At 38.7% G+C, this 24785-nt stretch overlaps 1 protein-coding gene across 15 annotated transcripts in view; it reads right to left on the bottom strand.

Annotated features, from left to right (window-relative positions):
* The window catches only part of LOC131437375 (formin-binding protein 1-like), a 231350-nt gene that overhangs the window by 157311 nt on the left and 49254 nt on the right, over nt 1-24785 (bottom strand). The gene's annotated exons all lie outside the window — the stretch shown is intronic.

Raw genomic sequence — 24785 nt, 5'->3', positions numbered from 1 at the left:
ACTGTAAAGGGCGAAAACCGTAAAAAAATTCTATATCGATCTCAAATATTCTGCGATTGATAGCTTTCATCAGTAGACGATCAAACAAACCGATTTCGGTTATTCTTTTAAGAATAGAAGAAAATTATTTTGAAGAATACCACAGCATTATATATGACAGTATGATTGATATGAGAAAGGCATCATTATACCACTTGGAATTAAAAAGGGTTTTTGTCAATGTAATAAGCATTTTGTAGTTTACTTAATCTCGTGTGTCCTATAAAATAAATATATAAAAAGATTGAGAATGAAAATGCTTTAGACAAAAAAATATTATACCACTGGATATAGCGCTGGCTGAAACCGGGCGAAAAACACAAACGCAAGTGCACTTTTCAAGCGTGTTTAACCATGCCGATGTGGAGTCGGGTAGACTTCACTATTGCAGAAGCACAATGAGTCGAAAAGATTATGGTGTCGGTTTTCTGGGATTTTAATGACAGACTTTTCGTGGCCTATCCCAAAAAAAAAAGAGAAAAACTACAACAGTGATTATTACTGCGATTAGTGAAAAATTTTCAATTTCAAGTGTGCTTAAAGTTGCTGAAAATCAGCCGTTTCGAAAGTTTGAGATTAATAGAGCGGAGTGTCGATTATTAACCTTGACCAATTGTCGGTACCATTTGTATTTACGTCAGTCCGGTTATGAAATTGACAGTACCCGTTCGGTTTTTCTTTTGTCGACTACTCACTCAGTATATGAATGTCTTTGCCTTTCGTGTATAGGAACGCTATGCAATCACTGTAAAAATCGATTTTACAACCGAGCCACGGAGAACTCATATACCAATCGATTCAGTTCATCGAGATTGCAATATGTCGAAATATGCAAACTGATGTTCTCGAGGTCAAGGTCTTTTTATCTGTCTCTCTAAACGAGTGCAAGAATAGTTAGAATGGTTTCATTGAACTTTCAAACTAATGAGCGATTCCAGAAAAAATAAGCCATAGCATCACATTCTGCGACGGCCATTAATAAGCCGTCACTCGTTTACGCCTGAGACGTCAGAAATAATGTCGCACTTGTGCAATATTATTTAAGGGTTGTATAAATAGTGCAAACTTTACGTCAGCTTAGCGGTTTAAATTGAACTGCTAGGTGCGAGATTGCAGTTTAGTTTTAACTACTTTTAGCACTGACGAGCCGAGGCGAACGCGAAGAGATAGAAATAACAAGTCATCAAATTTCACATACTCCTATATTATCTATCTCCTATCTATATATCCTATCTATCTCCTATTATCTCCTATATTATATTATATATATCCACACATACACGTATATTTGGATGAAGCTTTGTATACGATCTCAGAACAGCTTATCGTTTGTTTTACACGGAAGATTAAAGCGATTTGACTCAAAATTAATTTTTTTTTCAAACTATTGTAGGGGAGACCGGGCTAAACCGGATACTGGTATAAACCGAAGTCAATTCAATTCGGCGTAAAACCGTGTTCATGTCAAAACGTGCACCTCTTTACTGAACTCCTTTTTTTTAATTTTCTGATTTTTTCGGTATTTTTGATTAATGTGCATCGAAACAATGGTGCTATTGAAAGTTCATATCGCACTGAATCCAGTGATTATTTAGTATGCTTGTTAAAGTAAAAATTGAAATTATTATTGTGTTTTGGTAATGAGTTGTCTGTGTTAGTCGTTAGAGTCTTTAATGAAGACTATTTCAATTGGTTTGCTACGAGTTTTGCTTAAATTTAAAGTAAATCTAGTTTAATTAACTAATATAAAATAGAATAGAAATGAAGATATCAATTTTTAGGTATGTTACATTAAGAATTTCAAGTCGAAAATTATGTATCCGATATAGTCCAATTTTTAAACTAAACCGGATACATAATTTTTTATTTAAAATTCCCAATGTAACATACCTAAATATTGATATCTTCATTTCTATTGTATTTTATATTAGTTAATTAAACTAGATTTACTTTGAATTTAAGCAAAACTCGTAGCAAACCAATTGAAATAGTTTTCATTAAAGTCTCTAACGTCAGTTTTAGCATAATTTTTTTGGTACAGCAAGGCGTCAAGTACGTATATGTTCCGCGAGCAGGACTACGTCTCACGAAAAGCTGAAACTAACAGACAATCCATTCTAGCATAGTTTCATTTTCTTCGCGCTCATTAAGGGGTCTTGAGAGTTGGTGTCGTACTGTATTCGTCCTTTTTTTTCCTATATGGGCCACTCTTGTCTAGGATGATATTCATTTTTCACTTTTGAGTGAATTTTTTTGGTCCCATAGGGAGTCCGGTTTAACCCCGTGGTTTCTGAAATATTGGATTTTGGGTTGGTCACTTAATCGCGACGAAAACTATTGATATCGGTTAATCTATATCCAAGAAAATTGAGCGGTGATGAGTTTTGGCGTTTACCATCTTTTATGCCATTATACCACCGGAACCGTGAGTGACAGCCATTTGAACTTCAAATTGTTTAATGAACCACTAGTAGTTTCTGAACGAGCCAAAGTTTGTTGAAATCGGTTCAACCATCACGAGAAAATTGAATGTAGAAAAAAAACACGCGTTCAGTTGGTTATGTCAGCTATACTATCATATCTCCGGAACCAGAAGTCACAGACATTTGATTTTCGAACTTGATTGATGACCCAATGTAGCTTTTTCAATCCGGTAGAAGATGCTACAAGAACTCGATTCTCTCAATGCATGAACCGTGAGAGAATTTTGCTACATTTCTTCGCTCCACTTCATACTCGTATTTAGTAGTAGTATTGCACGCCCGTAAAAAAATTTACAGTCTGATAATGATCGTTGCTGTGTGGAATTTCCTAAGATAGAATCGCAAGTTGACAATTATCGCAGAAAATCGAATTGATAATTCGACTTGATGATTCTCATACTAGGTTGTAATATTTCAAAACACTTGTGTGGAAACATTTTCATAGACACAACTTATACAAAGGTTATATGCACATAGTTAGAATAAGCGGCAATAGTAAAATGATTCTATCGCAATTATCAATTGCCTGTATAGAATCGGATCGCGAAACGAGAATAAGCGACCGTTTGTTGCTTCAGAGAGGTTCCCCACAGTAGCGTGCTAACCTTTGATTCTCAGAAATGTCATCGAGAGAAATTCGCTCTCGCTCTGGTGTCGATTCTATTTTAAATGAGCCATGCCGGGTTTTTGTTGTTGCGATGATATCCGTCTCTCTTTGATGGCACTGATTCAATCGTATGAAGAGTTGCCGGTGAGCGTTCTTTCATACGATAAAAGCCATCCTTGGTTATAATTGTTTTGGCATTGTCATAAAGACTCTAAAATCCAATTCGCAACAATGATTTGGAAATAGTTGAATTGATTAGCCGAAAAAAAACTACCTTCTACTGGATACAACGAGGATTCATTTGGCTCAAGTGGCACGTTCACAACAATCGGTGTGTAAACAGTCTTCATATCGGAAATCCATTAACCGATAAATTTTACTCAATTTCGCACAACTATAACTGACAGGCAATTTCACTAACGAATGTTACTCAACACACCCCAAACAGTTTCGGCACGTTCGGCACGTGATCGACCTATCGCTAATCACTTATACTAACTACATTGAAAAATTCCAATTTTTGCCACTATTATCAGTAGCATGGAAGGATGAAAGTTTACCATTTCCAGCCAGCGATGGAAACCGAGCAGACTGCAGCAGCACTATATCACATTATGCATGTCCCACCTCAGACCACTTCCCCTGCCCAGAATAGCGGAGTGATAGTGGATAAGTATACAGTCGTTAGTTTATTTATATTCACCGTGCTGAACGCGCTTTCGGTTATGTTTTCACCTCTGCTCACGTAACGATCGTTATTAAAATTACTTCAGCCGAAATGATGGCGCATTCATTACGAATTTCCACAGACCCGAAGAGCGGGTGTTCAAAATGACGATTAAAAGCACTGGGGCTCTGAAAAACAATAACGTATTTAACATGCCGGTTCGCATTTGCGTTGGTTCCGTCAGTTTTTGTGCAGACGGTGGCACAATTGGTGCGAGCCTTTATTTCTTTCTCCATTTTTTATTTGGGTGGGATTCGTCGAATAGAAAATACCAGTGGTATTTCGTGCTGTTATGCAGAAGATGTTTTAGATTTGTGCCTGTGGAATTGATGACAACCGCCAGGTGACCGGGACGGACAAGTAACATATTCGCCGAGCTTCGGTATTCGCGTCATGTAATTTGACACGGGGGAATGCGCGTGCGTGACGGAAACTTTCGATTCTGGGGATAACAATGGGACACTCCTGCCACGGACGCAACATGACGGACGCAAAAAAAACATACACAAACACACACAAGTGGGATGAGGGCGCGTTCAGCGTTGACCGTTGACGAATACGATACAAAAAAAATCGAAACAACGGGCGGAATCGGTTTATGCTGACAAATACTCGGATAAACGAAACCGAACGACGTTTTGCGCATTGCTAATCGAAGTGCCAGGCGTTGTAGGAAGCCAATACGTGAAATCACGCGACTTCTGATATTACGCAGTTTATGCAAATATTATGTATCTATTCGCTATTTCGATTTTTCTGGCCGTTAAAGGATGTTAGATTTATTTATAAAGTTTAATTTACTTCATAAACACTCGGGTGATTTACATGGTAGTGATCATTTACCAATCATCGTCTCAATTAGCAGTAACAAATGCATTGATAATTCAGTTAATATTCCATATGATTTAACAAAAAATATTGATTGTATTAAATACCAAAGTAGTATCTCTAGTATGTCAAATTCAATGGAAGAGCTCCCCCACTTCAGGAATATGACTTCCTCGTTGATTCGATTCTGGAGGCCGCAGAACAAGCCCAAATCAAACGATTCTCTGGTCCAACGACTAGCAGAAGGCCGCCCAACCCTTGGTGGGACAAAGAGTGCTCCGATGCTAAAAACATGCGAAACAAAATGCTAGCAAGACGTTTCTTAAGCGGGGAGGAGAAACTCCACAGAATTTTGGAAAATTCTTGGTTTTAGAAACCAAGTACAAGAGCATACTTCGTGCCAAGAAATGTAGCTATTGGAGACATTTTATCGAATATTTGTCAAGAGAAACCTCAATGAGCGCTCTTTGGAATACGGCCAGTCGAATGAGGAATCGTAACGTAGGAAATGGAAGTGAGGAAGACTCGAACCGATGGATATTTGACTTTGCTAGGAAAGTTTGCCCAGATTCAGTTCCTACGCAGAGCATTATTCGGGAGTCTAGCCCAAATAATGGTTCCATTGATAGCCCCCTTTCAATGATGGAATTTTCTATAGCACTCTTGTCTTGTAACAATAACGCTCCTGGGTTGGACAGAAATAAATTCAATTAAATTCTACCCAAGCTCACAAAAAGACGTTTGTTGGAATTGTTCAACAAATTTCTTGAGCAAAATATTGTTCCACCTGACTGGAAGCAAGTAAAAGTTATCGCCATTTAAAAGCCGGGGAAACCAGCTTCCAATCACAACTCATATAGACCCACTGCAATGTCGTCCTGCATCAGAAAATTGTTCGAAAAATTATTCTTCGGCGTCTCGAAACTTGGGTCGAGACGAACGACTTGTTATCAGATACTGAGTTTGGTTTCCGTAGTAATAAAGGGCCTTGCATTACTTTCGTCTGACATAGAAATTGCCTTCAACAAATGGCATCTGTTTTTTTAGACATTAAAGGAGCATTTGATTCAGTTTCCATTGATGTTCTCTCAGACATGGACTTCCAGCGGTTATAAATAATTATTTGCACAACCTTTTGTCAGAGAAGCGCATGCATCTTTCGCAAGGTGATTTGGCAACATTCAGAATTAGCTACATGGGTCTACCGCAAGGCTCATGCCTCAGTCCGCTCCTCTATAATTTTTACGTGAATGACATTGACAGCTGTCTAGTAACCCCATGTAACACTAAGACAATTGGCAGACGATGGCGTGGTTTCAGTTACTGGACCCAAAGCTAATGATCTGCAAAAACCATTGCAAGATACCATAGATAACTTGTCCGTTTGGGCTGTTCATTTTGGTATCGAATTCTCTGCGGTGAAAACAGAGCTGGTCGTCTTTTTAAGAAAGCATGATCCCGCGCAGCTTTAGCTTCATATGATGGGTAGAATTATCGCGCAGGTTTTGACTTTTAAATACCTCGGAGTGTGGTTTGATTCCAAATGCACGTGGGGATGACACATTAGGTATCTGATAACAAAATGCCAACAAGGAGTAAATATTCTTCGTACAATAACAGGGTCTTGGTGGGGTGCTCATCTGGAAGATCTCATAAAATTGATCAGACAACGATACTCTCAGTGATGGAACATGGATGCGTTTGATTTCGTTCCGCTGCAAACTGTCATATTATCAAACTTGAGCGAATTCAGTATCGTTGTTTGCGAATCACCTTAGGCTGCATGCATTCGACACATACAATGAACCTTAAGGTTCTGGCGGAAGTTCTTCCATTGAAAGATCGTTTTTGGGAGCTTTCATCGCGACTGCTAATAAGATGTGAGGTACTGAGTGCCCTGGTTATTAATAACTACGAAAGGCTAGTCGACCTTCAATCTCAAACAAAATTCATGACAGTATTTTTTAACCCTTCAAGATATATTCCTATCCGTGACAACCTCCTAAATGTCCCTGACTCAACTTTATTTTTCGACACATCCATGTAGCGCGAAGTGCGTGGAATCCCGGAACACCTACGCTCGATGGAAATCCCAAAAATATTTACAAGTAAATTCAGGCATATCGACTCTGAGAAAATATTTTACACGGACGGATCTCGAATTGAAGACGCTACTGCGTTTGGTGTATTCAACAATAATGTTTCGGCTTCATTTAGGCTTCAAGAACCTGCGTCTGTTTATATAGCACAGTTAGCAGCGATTCATTATAGTTTGAGTGTAATCGTCACATTATCTCCAAACCATTATTTTCTCTTCATAGATAGCCTGAGTGCAATTGAAGCCATTCGCTCAAATGCTTCTGGCATAAATAAACCGTTTTTCTTGGGCAAAACAATACCTGAACGACATATTGAACAATAATTATCAAATCACAATAGTATGGGCCCCGGCTCATTGCTTCATTCTAGGCAATGAAAGAGCCGATATTTTAGTCAAACGTGGTGCTATTGAGGGTGAATTTTATAGTTCGTCTTGCCAAAGAACACTTGCCAGCTGGCAAGCTTCTTGGGATAAAGATGATCTGGGTCGGTGGATGCACTCAATTATTCCTAAAATATCGACTAAGACATAGTTCAGGGGACTGGATGTGAGTAGGGACTACATTCGTGTGATATCCAGACTCATGTTCAATCACTACACGTTAGGTGTACATCTCCTTCGAATTGAACTTTCCGAGACTAATCATTGTGCTTGTGGCGAAGGTTATCGCGATATTGATCATGTCGTTTGGACATGCGTGGAGTATCGTGATGTCAGATCTCAACTAATAAATTCCTTGCGTACCCAAGGTAGACTATCCAATGTCCCAGTTCGCGACATTCTTGCTTGTCGTGACCTTTTTTACATGAAACTTCTTTATCATTTCATTAAGTCTATTGGAGTTCCAATTTAATTTTTATTTTATGTTAGACTCCTTCCTCTTCCATGAGTTCAACTGATACGAACAAACCTGAAACAGTTATAAGATCATGTACAGAATAAATGTATTTTTTTTATTGGAATTTATAATAGCAAATCGCTTGATAAAAACAGTGTTAATGAATTCCGACATACTAATATGATATTCGAAATGTATTAGGTTTAAAGTATTATGTTTTCTGGATGCTACTGCGAAGAAAAACTTATGTATATTGCCTTATGATATAAACGTATTTAAGAAAATAAATCTACACTCGAGTAGCATAACGAAAATCGCCTGAAGCATTTTCATTCTATCACTTATTTAGGATAGCTGCTAGGTGTGATACAGAAAATAGTAGATCGAAAATTGGGTCATGGCATGTCACGAGATTATTATTCCCGTTACCAGTTGACAGCGTGTTGAAGTCCTTACATGTAGTCTACTTTGTCGTCTGGCTTTTCGTAACACGTCACATTCTCATTTTCTGTAACATGTTGACACGAGAAAAGTTTAGTGAAATATGTGTATAGAACGTACGTATCGAGAGCAACCGCCCGCTACCCACCACCAACGTGGTTCGCTGCAATCACGTTGAGACACTTACTACATCGAAGGAGGCTGTATATAGTGAGCGTATTTGCATCGAACCGTACTCGAAAACTGCCAGTAACTGAACAACCAGGTTAAGCCGGTACGTCAACCCGAACGATCGGTCCCCGGTGAAAATGGGTTCAGTAAACATGGCTGGCTGTAAGCGAAGCGAAACCAAATAGGACCGAAAGTGCCGATTCGAGAAGCGAAAAATTTCACCATACAAAAGCATAAACGCAGTGCCACACATGTTCCAGCAAACTGACAGGGCCCAATGAAGCCGGGGCCACACCTTCTTCGTGCAAGTTTTGAGGCGATTTGTTTCACTTGAACGGTTTCGGTCGATGGCTCCAACGAACTGCCTAGCAGGTGAGACAATCGGGCCCGGCAAATATTCGTCAATGATCTGTCCGTGGTAGTGCAGTGGGATCGCAGGGTTTTAGACTCCACTGTAGGGTTTATTCGTTTGGTTGTTTACGATTTCCGCCTTTGGATAGCATTATTTCTTAAATACCTACTCCAACAACTGAACGGCCCCCACACGGCTACTGACGGGTGGTAACGGCAAAGTTTTTTGCCTAGATGCTATTATTCTTTGTATTTTGCAATAATAATCTCCTACGAGCGATGCTAGGTGGAACCGGGACCGCCATAGGGCAAGTGTAGCTATGTTCAAACTATATTATTCCCTCATTCTGAAAGGTCGAACACATGTTTCTCTATTCAATGACAGATTTTGTTCTAGTATATGATTTCAAATCGACAGCGTAATTGACGGAGTTGGAGATGAAAAGGAGTACTCTCACCTTAGCCACGATTACGGAACGTTTAAGCGTCGGTTGCAGTTTAGCATTAATTGGCAGTGTTCTACGCCTCGGGTCATCAGTTTGATTTTGTTTTCAGCATACGATTTGGTGTTATGCAGAAAACCATTCGTAGGTAGCAACATAGAAGCGGTAGTTTTTCTCTATATTTTAAGGCGGAAAAATGGAAACTCATGGAAGAGTAAGAATTGCAAACTAGCCGGGGATTGCAAAACGGTATGGATGGAGCAGATTTAGATGTTTGAAATATTATATTATTTTTTGTTTCATTTATATTTAGCAAAAGTTCATAAGAATATTTTGATGGGTAATTGAGAATCCCTGTTAGGCGATCTTAATTGAGGCGGTTGGTAAGATCATCAGCTTTTATTAGATTTTGTCTCCGAGAGGCGAATGACCATGACAAGGTTAAGGAGAGGATTTTTTTCAGATTTGGCCAAAAATACATTGAATTATTAAAAAAATTGGTGGAGCAATGAAATGACATAAGAATTCCCAGTTCCGGTTGTCGAATTTGTTCACAATTTTCGAATATGTTAATATTTGTATCATAACGAAATCATAAATAAAATAATTTAAAATCTGACCCAACAAGATTCTGGAATTTTGTTACCTACTTTTACGACAGTCGACAATGTTCAATCCTTCAATCTTGTTATTACCTGCAATCTGTATCGAAGACACTTTAGTAGTGTCTTCTCCAATGAAATGTTATGCAGTAACCAGCTTCTTAAGGCGGCGGTCGACAAATTAGCAGTGTTAAGTAACAGGCACGTACCCAGGATTTCGTTTCGGGAGGGGCCCAAGGTAAAAAAATAATGTTATGTACCTAATTCTCGGTGTGCCTCTTACGGGTGTTTTTAACAGACGCTTTAAACTTTTCCACTGGATCTGATATTGTATTACATTTCTTTACGTTTACTGTCTTGTAAAAAGAAACTGTACTGAAAGAGAATGCAATGTACAACTCTCAAAGGATTCAATCATTTCAATTTTTCACACTCATTGCACTCTCTTTCAGTGCACCTAATAGCGATAGCAATAGGAATTAGCTTTTCGTGTACTATTCGTGTATCGACATAAAGGTTATGACATGTAAATTGTTGAGAAAATAAGTGAAATGTGAAATTAACCCAAAGTGACGTGCGGAATTTTTTTTGACGTGGACAAAAATCGCGAAAGGCGAAGTGCAAGGCATATGCGTATACTGGTGGCAAAACAAATTTATGCACAGCAAAAAAAGAAAAAAAGAATTGTAACAATCTAATCAAATGCAATAATTTTATGTTTTCAAAATAAATTGCAGTTAAATCACACTTTATTACATCGAAACCACGTATTGAGTAGATTACATCAGCTTGACTGAAGACTTCGACGATTCTGGTAGGAAATTGTGCTCACTACTGATGTACAGCGTTTACGATTCAATATCACAACAATCTTGATGTCGATCTAAGGGTTGTAATATTACACGAAAAGATGCATAATTTCCCATCAGAACCGTCTAAGTATTCAGTCAAGTGGATGTAATTTACTAAATACGTAGTTTCGATAAAATAGCGTGGGCTTTCTGCAATATTTCTTGAAAACTGAAAATTATTGCATTTGATGTTCAGTACGTCTAATTTTTTTCACATCGATTAACAATTAGATTGAGATTGAATTTTTTTTGCTGTGTGAAAACATCTTTCTGTACATCATAAAATAACGCCACAGTCAACAATTTTATTTTGAATTGATTGCTGCGCAAGTATCAATTAATACTTACAGGTATCGATACTCTATTGCCTTTTGATACCTTGTATCGATACCCAAAATTTCGATATCCCGATACCCTAGGTATCGATACTTTACTGTCCGAGTACCATCTCTATCTCGAACTCAGGCACGTTCTCAGACTTATGGAAGGAATCAAATATATATTCCCAGTATTCCAAAACCTGATTGATTCCACATAGTGGTGTAATTAAACATTCTCATTTCTCATGTATTAATACTTTAATTTTAAAGGGATTCTTCAAAAAACTTTTTATATTTGAATCTTGAATAGAAAAAAACGTTTGTTTGAACATATACTAGCATAACCTTTTCAATTTATAAAAAGTTTTGAGTCAAACTAAAAGATATTCTACATTTTCTTTTTAATTTTTACTCTACTTGATGGTATAAATTTTATCACACTTCACATGGAAGTCGCATTCGAACAAGATATCATAAATTCTTTCATTTGACCCTAAATTTGAGAAAATGTAGATAGTTCCGACTTCTAAGTTTTGAGCATCATTTCATATCATGGTGATGAGCACACTTGGTCGTCAAAAAGTGAGATTAATAAGTGCTCACAATTTCCTATCTCATACCTCCCCGTGTGTCTCTGACGACATTTGGTCTATAGAACGACGTCAACTGGGTGAAATCGCCTTATGCGATAGTAGCAGAATGAGAGAGTGCGAACTAGCTTATAAATTACTACATGGTGTGCTGCAACATATATTTTATTATACTGTATTATAATATACACTGAGGTCTTTTTTATGCGGTTTTTTTACGTAACTTTTTTATGCGAATTTTCAGAGTTATGAGGTTTTTTTTATGCGAATTTTCAGAGTTATGCGGTTTCCCGTCTGCGGTTTTTTTTTATGCGAAGTTTCAGAGTTATGCGGTTTTTTTATGCGAATTTTCAGAGTTATGCGGTTTTTTATGCGGTACGTAAACTCGCATAAAAAAAGACTTCAGTGTATTATATTATCTGTTCGTGTTCGCATCGCAACCGACACAGTCGAAAATTGCTTACGGTCGAGACGAAAGAAACAAAGACAATACAGTGTAGTGAACAATAGAGTGTATGAAATGGGGAAATACGATTTATGAAAGCCTGAAACTTTGCCTACAAGACCAAATTCAATTTGTTTGATTTCAGATGCTGTAAAGTTATACCAGCAGCAAAAGAAATTGAAATCATACCTAAAAACGAATGCATCTAGACGCTTGTAATTGAGATTCGATTCGACAAGGCGTCTAGCTGTGTTTACATTATGTTCAAACGTGAAAGAGACGCAATTGCATTCGCTTGCGTTAACAACGAAGTGCACAACGCCTAGTGTGACAATGTTAAATACAAAATCCCTGTGTAAGTGGTGGACGATACCATAGAAGTACGTGAACATGACTTTCCCCGCAGGCCAGCAATCAGTTCGTTCGGGAAAATATGTCACAATACGGAGAAATTCTTTCCATCGAAAGGAAAGTATGGCGGAATTTTTTTTTTCAGCGGTATCCGCAATGGCGTGCGAGTGATACGAATGCAACTACAAAAAGCCATTCCATCCATTATCATTTGTGAACAAGGTGGGAGACATACGTGTAAAACGCTGATTACATATGAGAATCAGTTGATTACGAGTCAGTTTTGTGAACAACCTAAACCTTGCACTGAAACTGCGAAAAAGACATCTTCAACCAAAGACAAGGATAACCGTTCAGGAACGGTAACTAGTGAACCCGGTACATCTGCTTCAAAAACGCTTTCAACATCAACCCAACCATCAACTGCAATCAATATACGACATAGACTAAAGCTACGATTAACAAGGAAAACGGAAACCACACACAACACCGACGATGAAGCAATGGATGATACGATGAGCCACGGACAAAATAATCCTCAATCCTCGATAGATGAAAATGGAAAATGTCTTTGGAAGCTACTGTAAATCTATCTGCATGCACTGGTAATGCCTTTAACTAATGGTAGCTTCACACATGCATTATTTCCGGGATTTCCGGGCGGTTGTGAGCACACTTCGCCCGTGTCCCGTCGAATTTTCAAACAGCGATTCGTCAGCAATGCTATCATGTTTTTTCACTAGTTCAAAGAGAACAAGTATCCATCGGGTAACGCCAATCGAGCCCACACATTTCCAACGTTTTGAGATGTACATATGATCTAATTTATACCTTATTAGCTATCCCGGAGAACTTCGTCCCTCACAAAATTTACATCCGGATTCATATTATTTCTTGCAATCAACTTCACCATATTCATATTATCAAAAGATCTAAGTTATTTGCACTGTATGAGCCATTGCTTAGGTTTTTGGGGCAAATTTGTCTTTCGGCTATCACGCAAAAGTCTTTCTGATTTGATTGATAGCAATGTAAATGCATAATTACAGTACAGATACCAATTCCGATCTACTTTGTGTAGTCTTCATCATTGTAAGCAAAGGCTTGATATTAAATTCCTTTTGATAAATTTGTCCTTCAGTTTTAACAGAATTCGCAGCCGATTCATAGCGTACAGAACTATTGCATGGCTGGTGATACGATCATACTGACACTAAGAATCCTTCCAGGTCGGTTCTCGAACATACGACAACTGGATTGTAAGACCAGCGTCCTATGAATTGAATCGCCAACCCGGCCGTTTCATCATTTGTATTCGCTTTATAAGTTTTTTTCTTGGTATGAACTGATGAATACATGAAAACGTGATTAATCCACCTAGCAGTGAGATGATACCTTTTTTTTATCAATCCGCATGTGTTTTTTTGCATGGATATTCTTAGGTGTTTTAGTTCTCATGACATTATTTTAATTATCGTCGTTTCAAATTGAGATTTTAATCACTCATTACCCTGTAATTTCGAATCTGCAAATCGTATCGAATTTCAATCTTAACGTGTGACATTCGATTGAACATTCCATGAGATGTCGAAGTAAGTTCCACTTTAGAGTTTTTCGTCATTATTTATGGTACTTCCAGAGCTGGTATTCAGGAACTAGCATAACCCAAAATGATTCGAATGGCCATAAATTAATACGCCAAACCATTTACATCTTCTATATCGGTATGAATTTTAAAAATTCATCATCTGTAATTCCAGAATCGAATAAAATTCACCAATTTTGTATGCGACCTTAAGTCTTTCAATTTGAATTTTTGTTTTTGAAGTTTGAGAAACGATTCGAAACTGAATCCGGAGTTCTAAGATCGGTGTAGCCGAAATCAGATAAATTCACCTGAGGAGTGTGTAGACATCTTTGAGAAATTGTAGTGCGAATTAAAATTTGGGGGTACATTCCGAATCCAAAAAAGAATACCGCTTAAACTGAAATACATTTATTTGGTAATCGACTATCCAAATTTGCAAACCCGATAAACCTGATTAATTTATGTGAAATGGACATTTTTATACTAATCACCCTGTATCTCCTAAACCAGAAATCGGATCTGACTAATTTTTATAGGATTTTAAGACCTCTCATTTGAATCATAGATGATTCTTAGATTTCATTTGAATCTTAGATCGGTTCAGCCATCTACGAGAAAAATGAATTGCATTATTTTAATTTCGTTTCACATGTCATCCTGTGGTTCCGAAATCAGAAGTCGGATCCAAATTTGGAAGTATACTAGTTTTCATATGAATCTGAGTTTGTAGAAAACAGTTTAGTCATCTCCGAAAAAATTGAGTGAAATTATTTGTCACACACGCATTTGCTGATCTCGACGAACTGAGTCGTATGGTATATGGAAGTTATGTTCTTCCAGCTTTTATTGCTGTAAGTAGTTTAAATCAATATAATTATGGAATTACTTTCAACTCGAAAATGCTGATATCATCTGGTTTATAAATGCCATATACGAACGATTATGTTGCCAAAAACGAACCGTGCTAAAATCGGTCCAAGGCAAATTGTCATGAAAAAGGATGCTGTACACAGTCTCTTGGGCACTTAGAAACAATTGTATGTCACAGTATAAAAATCGTGTTTTCCGTTGCTCCCAAGCATTTCTTTGTCATACAGTGCTCAAAACTTCTACTGCTGGAATAAGGGGAAAAGTCGTTTACACAAAAATATTGATATCTCCGTTAAAAATGGACGAATGTTAACAAACTATGGCTTGTTGGATAGCTATTACCGTGCGGAATCTAAGTCTAAAAACATATTCTGTTTTCAAGGTCAATTGTGACAGATACTGTTAAAAAACTAAAAATTTTGACATAAAACTCCGTATAACTCAAAAAGTAAACATCCTATCTCAAAACCATTGAATAGCGTTTTGGGTGACGGGGAGACCTTTCATTTGCGACTAGTTTTATCAAAATCGGTCCAGCCATCTCTGAGATCTCGACCTCTTAGTTGACAACACACATACAGACACACACACATACACACACACAGACATTTGCTCAGTTCGTCGAGCTGAATCGATTGGTATATGACATTCGGCCCTCTATACTATACCTATTTTTTATATATATAAAAAAAGGTAAAACCGACTTTTGATCGGAGTCCCGGAGATCTCCATTCAGTTCGTCGAAAAATATTTGTTGTGTGTATGTATAGGACCAAAATTTTCACTTTATTTTCTCCGGAATGGCTTCATTCTGCAATTGGTTTGCTTCAGCATAGATTAAAATGGACGATCTTATGGTCTCATGGGTTGCTATTGAATTTTAGACGAATCCGACTTGCAGTTCCGAAATAACAAGATGATGATTTGTGCAAAAACAAAATAATGATGCGCTCAATTTGCTCTGAGCTGTTTGAACCAATTTTCAAATTAAAGACATTGCCATGCAAAATTCTTGAATTATATCCGAATCCCGCTTTCGGTTACGGAGTTGCAGGGCGGTAAATGAAAAAGTTTCAATTCCATGAGTATTTTTAACAATTGAAATTGATTAAATCTGTTCAAACTGATTAATAAATAACACTAAAAACCAGATTCATTTATGGTGCTGAAAGTGTGAATTTCACAACAATTTTTTTAAAGTAATTTACTTATATCCTTCGTACAAAATTCGAATTCTTCCATAAACTCGAACAATAAATATGTGGAACTATAAAATAATAACCGTCTGGAAAAACGGAAAACCATTCATCGGGATTGAAACTATAAACACTGGCATCCTCAGGCTTCGCTATCTCACCGGATAGACTATCCTCATCTTTTGTCGCAAATAGATGCTTCAGGACACTCGCCAATCATTCCACTCGTTTCAACGAAACTAGTGTCCATACTTCACAGTGACAACAATTTCCGGACCACTAATGGCAACCGACGACATCCCCATCGCAGCCGTCACCGCTGTCGGCTCTTGTTAATGATATCATCTTCTTGCCTGCTGCGCTCCCGTTTGTCCTTCCTTCCACTTCCGTCGTTGTCCGTTGTCAGGCTAGACCGAAAGGCAAACGAATGAAGCCAAGGATAATAGGCGCGTAATGTGTATATACAGCAAATCAGCCCGGAGTGGAGTCCTTCAACTTCTTCACACCGCGAATGGGACGCAAGGCGACTGACTATAGACTACAGATAGACCGATGTCTGTCTGGATTCAGCATTCAGCATCGTTCACCAGTAGCACTTTTTGTTTTTTTTTATTGGTGAGAAGTTAAAAAAAGATCGTTCAGTTTCATTAATTCCAAACACTCACACTCGCGTCGGGCTCGAGTTATTGTAAATATTTACCCGCGCCTTTCAGTTTTGTTTTTGTTTTCTAGCTGCATGCTTTTTCCAGAAGGTGCGGCTGCCGGCGTTTTCCAGCAGTCATTCAGTTTAGCTGTTCTTTATTGTTGGAGGTTTTGTTTCTTACTTGTCGGTACTCGGAAGAAAAAGTTTTACTGCTGTTGTTGTTGTTCGTAAAGTAACGGCCGGTTTCCTAAAAAAAGGGTAAATTTGATGCCATGAAACCGTTGTTTTGTTGTAGCGAGAACTAGAAGCAGATTATTTTCCATAATCGGCTTGTAACCTTACGATTTTGTTCGGTTTTCCTTGTGGTTTTGTTATTTAGCAAAACTTGCCGTTAAGGGTTAAACCAAATAGCCGTGTATAACAGAGTGCAGGTGTCGTACATCCGATGCCGTGATTCAAGGTCCGTAGCAATCTGTTTTCGATACACCCTCTGACGTCCAGTCCAACCAAACCCTAACCGATCATCAGCGCGCATTCGTCTGTAACTGGATAAACAAACGACGTGCAGGCGCAACGTGATGCAGAACAATAAAACGTTTTGTTTACTTTGGAAAACTCATCTCTAGGAGGAGGTTTTTAGTAAACGGAGACGAGGCGATATGTGTTTTGGAGCAAAATCAAATGCATCAGCAGCATCCAAGCCCATAAGCGAGGATGGCCGACTTCACGCTCTCATTAGTCATTGGAACTCTGGCAACTTATTGAGTCATAAAAAGTGTGAAGGGCAGCTGAGGCTGGCTACTGAGACTCGCCAACCGTTTTTCTCATTTATACAGTATGGACAACATATCTTGGTCGTGTGAGTGATCGTTGAATGTTCCACTGAAACTCTCGGTGAAAAGCAATACCAAAATTAGAGTTAGCAATAACATCAACATGCCATAGAAAGGCCAAGGGGAGTATTGAAACTCACTGTGCAGTGTAGTATCGCCTTCCCTTCCCTCTTCGCCGTGGCCACCATCGAGTATGCTCAATCAACGCTAGCAGCAAGTCATTTTTAAATAATGTATTTGCCTCCCTTCCTTTTCGTTCCTGCGGCTGCCTCTGTTTTGAATCACCAACCGAGTTCGCATACCTCGCCAAGCCGCTTTCTATTGTTATGCTGTCAATACTTCTTAGCGCATTTCTGTATATGTATGTACTTGTAGGCCCCACACAGACACACAGACGACGTGGATCTGGTGACGGAATGGCGGGGGTAGTTCAATGCCTCTGTTTTTTTTTCCGAATATTGCTATGTGTCTTCTGTGTGTACATAGAAGAAATGATGGTACTCCGCACAGTTTCACACGTTTGCATATTTAGCTACTGTTGTTGGCTTGAGGCCATGCAGTTGGGCCGGAGCGCGAGAAATCTGATCCGGATAACGAAATCCTCGTTTGTGCGATGGAAATGGAGAGACGATCGATAATAGTCGCTAGCGTCCACAATAGCTACTTCCACCATGCAAACAACTGCAAAAGGCGCTAGGCAAACGGATAAACTACACAATAGTTGCTGGCGACAGTCGGCTCCATTACGATTGTCGACGACAGGATTGCTAGTGGCATCCGAGTAACTAGGTCAGACAGAAAGGAAGCTATACACAACTGTCAAGTACGTAGTTGTTTCACGGTTTCACGCCTGTTTCATTCGTTAACTGAAGTTCTTTTGACCAACGGAGATGGCAGGACCGATTCTCACAAACTTAGATCCGAATGAAAGGTTTCTCGGTCCCATAGCCGACTCGGCCTCCGGTTCGAGAGTAACGGGATAAGATGTGAAAAATAATTTAAAAACTACAAGGATCAGCCCCATGGGGTTGTTCGAGCCATTGATGGGGAACAAGGCAAACAAAATTTCTAATGATCTACAATCAAAAAGTTCAATCAATCGTTACACTTGAATCCGCAATTGCACCAGAGTCTGCTTAGATTGATCTTGATTAGGAACCAACACCGAACATTGTTTGTCTTGATTTGTATTTGTTTTATAGCCGAACAAATTACACCAATATCCTAAATGTATGCAATTACATTTTTGTACATACTTGCGATACGGATTTTGATATTTAAGCTTCTCTTTGCCAAGCTTGTGTTCAAGTTTTGTATGCAAGCAGTTATTTTTATAGCGAATTTCATCCAAGATCAGAGCATACCAATTAAAGCTTTAAATAGTTTTATGGCACTTTTTGTCTTGCTGTCTAACAACAACCTACCTCTAGAATGCTGCGCGTAGGCTTGGAACGTTAGCTACAATTTCGGTTCTATTTATAGATTCGCGTGCTTCCAACAGCTTCGCTTTTGCATCGATTGACCAATCAGAGCGATGCTTTCCCTTTGATATATCGGTTACTCCTTCCAAACCGTCGTCTATGACAGGGAAATCCGATATGCCGGAGATTTTTGGCAGACAAAATAGGACACTGCTCGCTACTAATCAAAATTTCAATCATATTTAATTGAAAATACGTGACTTGATACATTCAAATCGAAACTTAAAAATATTTCCAATCAAATGATGAAATAATATTAATAATTGATACAAAATAGACTAAGCTGCAAGTGTTTAAAACCTGACAACATTTCTACGTGTACTTTCCCTTGAGTTTCAGATTTGCACCCCTATATAGAAAATAAAGATGTATTTCACATCATAAAAAGTACCCTCGATTTTCTCAAAGACTGCCCAACCAATGTTCACAAGCTTAAGTTCAATTGAAAGGTCTTACAATCCCATAGAACCAGAATAATTTTTTTCCTGATCCGAAATTAGGAAATTGGTTAGTTGATAACCAAATACACTGATGTGGGTATACCGAATTTTCGTTCTGGAAGTATGGAACAAAGTGATCATGTAATGGATCAATGAAAAATTCTTCAAATTTGACACCAAATTGTTGTCAACTTGTAGGTTGTGTTAGTTGCTGGTTCCGGATGTCCCGAAAATAGTGATGTTATGTGAAGTGAAGCCACCATCAGATCAAGGACTCGCCAGTGGATGCGGGTAGACTTACAGTAGCCCCGATGTGGTGTCACCTTCTTACTATACTGCAGTTCTACGCATATTCTATGGGTTACCGAAAAGCGAACAAAAACAGTTAGGCGGATATGTAAGCAGAGTCACTTACACGTATCATAATATCCAGTGCATGGTGGAAGCATGCTTGAACTCACCTGATATTTTGTTTGAAAATGGCGCGTCAAGCTCGTATCAAACCTTCAGAAGGAAACACGTTTCCTTCAAGTGATTTGGGCTGGCTATCCACAAGGCCTCGTCCAGCCATTAATTCGTTTAATACATTGATGCTATCTCCCCTTTATGTCCATATGATAAATGTTCGATTATAATTTTATAATGTTGCAAAATAAAACTCGACTCGAATCTGCAACTTTCTTCTATCTAGGAAAATCGTTCTGCTAATTCTGTATGTGATGAAACAAACTTAAAAACTTTTTTTAATCCACCTAGTGGTGTAATGATGCCTTTTTCAGATTACTTATAATTACAAAAATATCACCAGCACGTACTGACGCGTACCGGTTTTGCATCGTCATTTTGTATGACGGTTTTAATGTTTTGACACTTATCGCCCAATAATTTCGGAACCGGAAGTCGGATCTAGATGAAATTGCACACTATCATTTAAGATAATGAGAGCTTTATTTGGAATCTTGATTTGTGCAAATCAGTTGCTGAGAAATCAGAGTGATCATTCAGTAATAGCCGTTCAACCGAGAAGGTTGTGTATAGAAGCGTACAGTTTAATAACGCTGGTTAGTTTACACGCGTTAAATACGACAACGGTTGAACTACAGGTAGAGACCTGTTGGCAGCAGCCGTTAAAACGTAAAATCGTGCTGCATAAGAGAGCCCTAGTGCTGGGCCAAGCTGGTGAAGGAAACAACAAAGGGCGTTTCCCAAGCTCTACCCAGGCCACAATATACAGCCACAAGTGCTGAGCAGGAGAGTGCAAAGGCACATTGAAGAAGAAGAGTGCAAAGGCACACAGCAGCAGGAGAGTGCAAAGGCACACCGGTGCGAAGGCACTTCGGTGCAGAAGCATATCGGTGCGGAGCACAAGGAAGAAGGAGACAAGACAACTCGGTCTTTCCACTGCCATACAACACGCAGGTATACACCGGTGACCTGCGCTGGTTGCAGCTGGCGAAGACAAAAGTAAATCGGAAATCGAGTGGTGCTGGATGTCAGGTAGCAGTAGCATCACATCCAACAATCAGCATCCAACAAGAACATCTAGAGCAACGAGGATCTACACGGCAGTGCAACGGAGATAGACAACAATTTCAAGGTAGAAGTTTTTTCTTTTCCTTTTGATTGAGTACTGTGTAGTGTTGGTTTCATTTTTTATTTTAAAGTTTGATTAAAAATTTTAATGTGATGGATGAATCCATGGACGTAAATCCTAGCATGAATCCTATACCCCCACGAACGAAAAAATATCAGGAGAGCTCTTCTGGGCCTTGGATAGTCTTTTTTAGACGTATATCAAAGCCATTAAACATTTACCAAATTTCTAAAGGTTTGACATCACGATTCTCTTCAATCAAAGAGATCATAAAAGTAAATAACGATAAAATTCGTGTTGTGGTAAATAATTTGAAACACGCGAATGATATTGTCTCTTCGGAACATTTCAATAAAGAGTATAAAGTTTACATACCCTCCAAAGATGTCGAAATTGACGGTGTTGTTACCGAAGCGAGTCTTTCGGTAGATGATTTACTCAAGCATGGTGTTGGTCGTTTCAAGAACTCTATGCTTGAGGGTGTGAAAATACTGGAGTGCAAACAACTGTACTCAGTAGTTTATGAAGAGGGAAAAAAAGTTTATCGCCCATCAGACTCGTTTCGAGTGACATTTGCCGGATCTGCGTTGCCGTCCTATGTCTATGTCGATAAAATTCGCCTCCCTGTTCAGCTTTTTGTTCCAAATGTAATGAATTGTACGAACTGCAAAAAATTCGGACACACAGCTACTTACTGTAGCAATAAACCAAAATGTATTAAGTGTGAAGGACCTCATAAAGATAATGATTGCAACAAGGAAATTGAAAAATGTATTTATTGTGGGGAAAGTCCTCATGAGGATATTTCAGTATGCACTGCATTTAAAGTGCACAAAGACAAAATTAAGCTTTCTTTAAAAGCACGGTCTAAGCGCACATATGCAGAAATGCTTAAAACGGTCATTGATGTCCCCCCTTTGGAAACCGAAAACGGGTTTTCAAATCTAGAGGAACCAGAGGACTCTGACTCTGACGAAAATAGTGAAGGTAATTCGTTTATCACTACCCAAGGGTCAGTTAAGAGAAAGAAGTCTTCTTCCAAATTACCAAAAAAGACACCTAAAGTTTCATCTTCAAAAAAAGATCCCCGTGTTAAACAAAAAAAGTCAAAACCAAAGACTGTGCCTCCTGGTTTGTCAAATTCACAAACCAATCCAGGATCTAGCACAGAAAAAGGTAATAATCCTGTGGGCTCCATTTCACAGCCACCAACAGGATTACTGAAGTTTTCGGAAATTGTTGAATGGATTTTCTCAGCATTCAATATATCTGAACCCTTAAAGACCCTCATAATGGCATTCCTTCCAATAGCTAGAAATTTTTTGAAGCAGTTATCAGCTCAATGGCCAATTGTCTCAGGTTTTGTATCTTTTGATGGATAATTTATCACCCGCCGCAAATGATACAATCACTGTCCTGCAGTGGAATTGTCGAAGCATCATGCCAAAACTTGATTCATTTAAAATTTTATTGCATAGTCAAAAATGTGATGTATTTGCTTTATGCGAAACATGGCTTACTTCAAACATAGCTTTAAATTTTAATGATTTTAACATTATACGTCTCGATAGAGACTCTCCGTATGGTGGAGTGCTTTTGGGAATTAAGAAATGCTGTTCCTTTTATAGATTAAACATCCCTTCAACTTCTAGTATAGAAGTTGTTGCTTGCCAAATAAACATTAAAGGCAAAGATATTTGCATAGCTTCGGTTTATATTCCTCCAAAAGCACAAGTTGGACAGCGACAGCTTAATGAAATGGTTGAAGCCCTTCCTGCTCCACGATTGATTCTGGGGGATTTAAATTCGCACGGAATGATGTGGGGTTCCGTTTACAATGATAGCAGATCATCTTTAATACAAAACATTTGTGACAATTTTAGCATGACGGTATTAAATATGGGTAGCATGACACGGATCCCAAGACCTCCTGCACGCCCAAGTGCATTAGATCTATCTCTTTGCTCAACATCAATTCGACTAGATTGCACCTGGAAAATATTGCCTGATTTACACGGTAGCGATCATTTACCAATCATCATCTCAATTAGCTGTAACAAATGTATTGCTAATTCAGCTAGTATTCCATATGATTTGACAAAAAATATCGACTGGATTAAATACCAAAGTAGAATCTCTAGTATTTTGAATTCAATGGAAGAGCTCCCTCCACTTGAAGAATATGACTTCCTCGTTTGTTCGATTCTGGAGGCCGCAGAACAATCCCAAACTAAACGCTTTCCTGGGCCAACGACTAACAGAAGGCCTCCCAACCCCTGGTGGGACAAAGAGTGCTCAGAGGCTAAACTCGCAAAACAAAATGCTTGCAAGACGTTTCTAAAACGGGGAGGAGGAACTCCTCAGAATTTTGAAAAACTTATGGTTTTAGAAACCAAGTACAAGAGCATACTTCGAGCCAAAAAATGTAGCTATTGGAGACATTTTGTCGAAGGTTTGTCAAGAGAAACCTCAATGAGCACTCTTTGGAATACGGCCAGACGAATGAGGAATCGTAACGTGGGCAATGAGAGTGATGAATACTCGAACCGATGGATATTTGACTTTGCTAGGAAAGTTTGCCCAGATTCTGTTCCTACGCAGAGCATTATACGGGAATCTCCTCCAAATAATGGTTTTATTAATAACCCATTTTCAATGATGGAATTTTCTATAGCACTCTTGTCTTGTAACAATAACGCTCCAGGGTTGGACAGAATTAAATTCAACTTGGTGAAGAATCTGCCCAACCTCGCAAAAAGACGTTTGTTGGAATTGTTCAACAAGTTTCTTGAGCAAAATATTGTTCCACCTGACTGGAGACAAGTGAAAGTTATCGCCATTCAAAAGCCGGGGAAACCAGCTTCCAATCACAACTCATATAGACCCATTGCGATGTTGTCCTGCATCAGAAAATTGTTCGAAAAAATTATTCTACGACGTCTCGACACTTGGGTCGAGACGAACGGTTTGTTGTCAGATACTCAGTTTGGCTTCCGTAGAAATAAAGGGACGAATGATTGCCTTGCATTACTTTCGTCTGACATTCAAATTGCCTTCGCTCAAAAGCAACAAATGGCATCTGTATTTTTAGACATTAAAGGAGCATTTGATTCAGTTTCCATTGATGTTCTTTCAGACAAGCTCCACCAACATGGACTTCCAGCGGTTATAAATAACTATTTGCACAACCTTTTGTCAGAGAAGTGCATGTATTTTTCACATGGCGATTTGGCAACATTCAGAATTAGCTACATGGGTCTCCCGCAAGGCTCATGCCTCAGTCCGCTCCTCTATAATTTTTACGTGAATGACATTGACAGCTGACTAGTAACCCCATGTACACTAAGACAATTGGCAGATGATGGCGTGGTTTCAGTTACTGGGCCCAAAGCTATTGATCTGCATAAACCATTGCAAGATACCTTAGATAACTTGTCCGTTTGGGCTGTTCATCTTGGTATCGAATTCTCTGCGGAGAAAACAGAGTTAGTCGTCTTTTCAAGAAAGCATGATCCCGCGCAGCTTCAGCTCCATATGATGGAAAGAATGATCCAACAGGTTTTAACTTTTAAATACCTCGGGGTGTGGTTCGATTCCAAATGCACGTGGGGAGGACACATTAGGTATCTGATAACGAAATGCCAACAAAGAGTAAATTTTCTTCGAACAATAACAGGATCTTGGTGGGGTTCTCATCCGCAAGATCTAATAAAATTGTATCAAACAACGATACTTTCAGTGATGGAATATGGATGCGTTTGTTTTCGTTCCGCTGCAAACTCTCATATTATCAAACTTGAGCGAATTCAGTACCGTTGTTTGCGAATTACCTTAGGCTGCATGCATTCGACACATACAATGAGTCTTGAAGTTCTGGCGGGAGTTCTTCCATTAAAAGATCGATTTTGGGAGCTTTCATCACGCCTGCTAATAAGATGTGAGGTGCTGAATC

The sequence above is a fragment of the Malaya genurostris genome, chromosome 3 (genome assembly GCF_030247185.1).
Source record: "Malaya genurostris strain Urasoe2022 chromosome 3, Malgen_1.1, whole genome shotgun sequence".
Taxonomy (NCBI): domain Eukaryota; kingdom Metazoa; phylum Arthropoda; class Insecta; order Diptera; family Culicidae; genus Malaya; species Malaya genurostris.
This window is presented reverse-complemented; position numbering and strand designations above follow the sequence as displayed.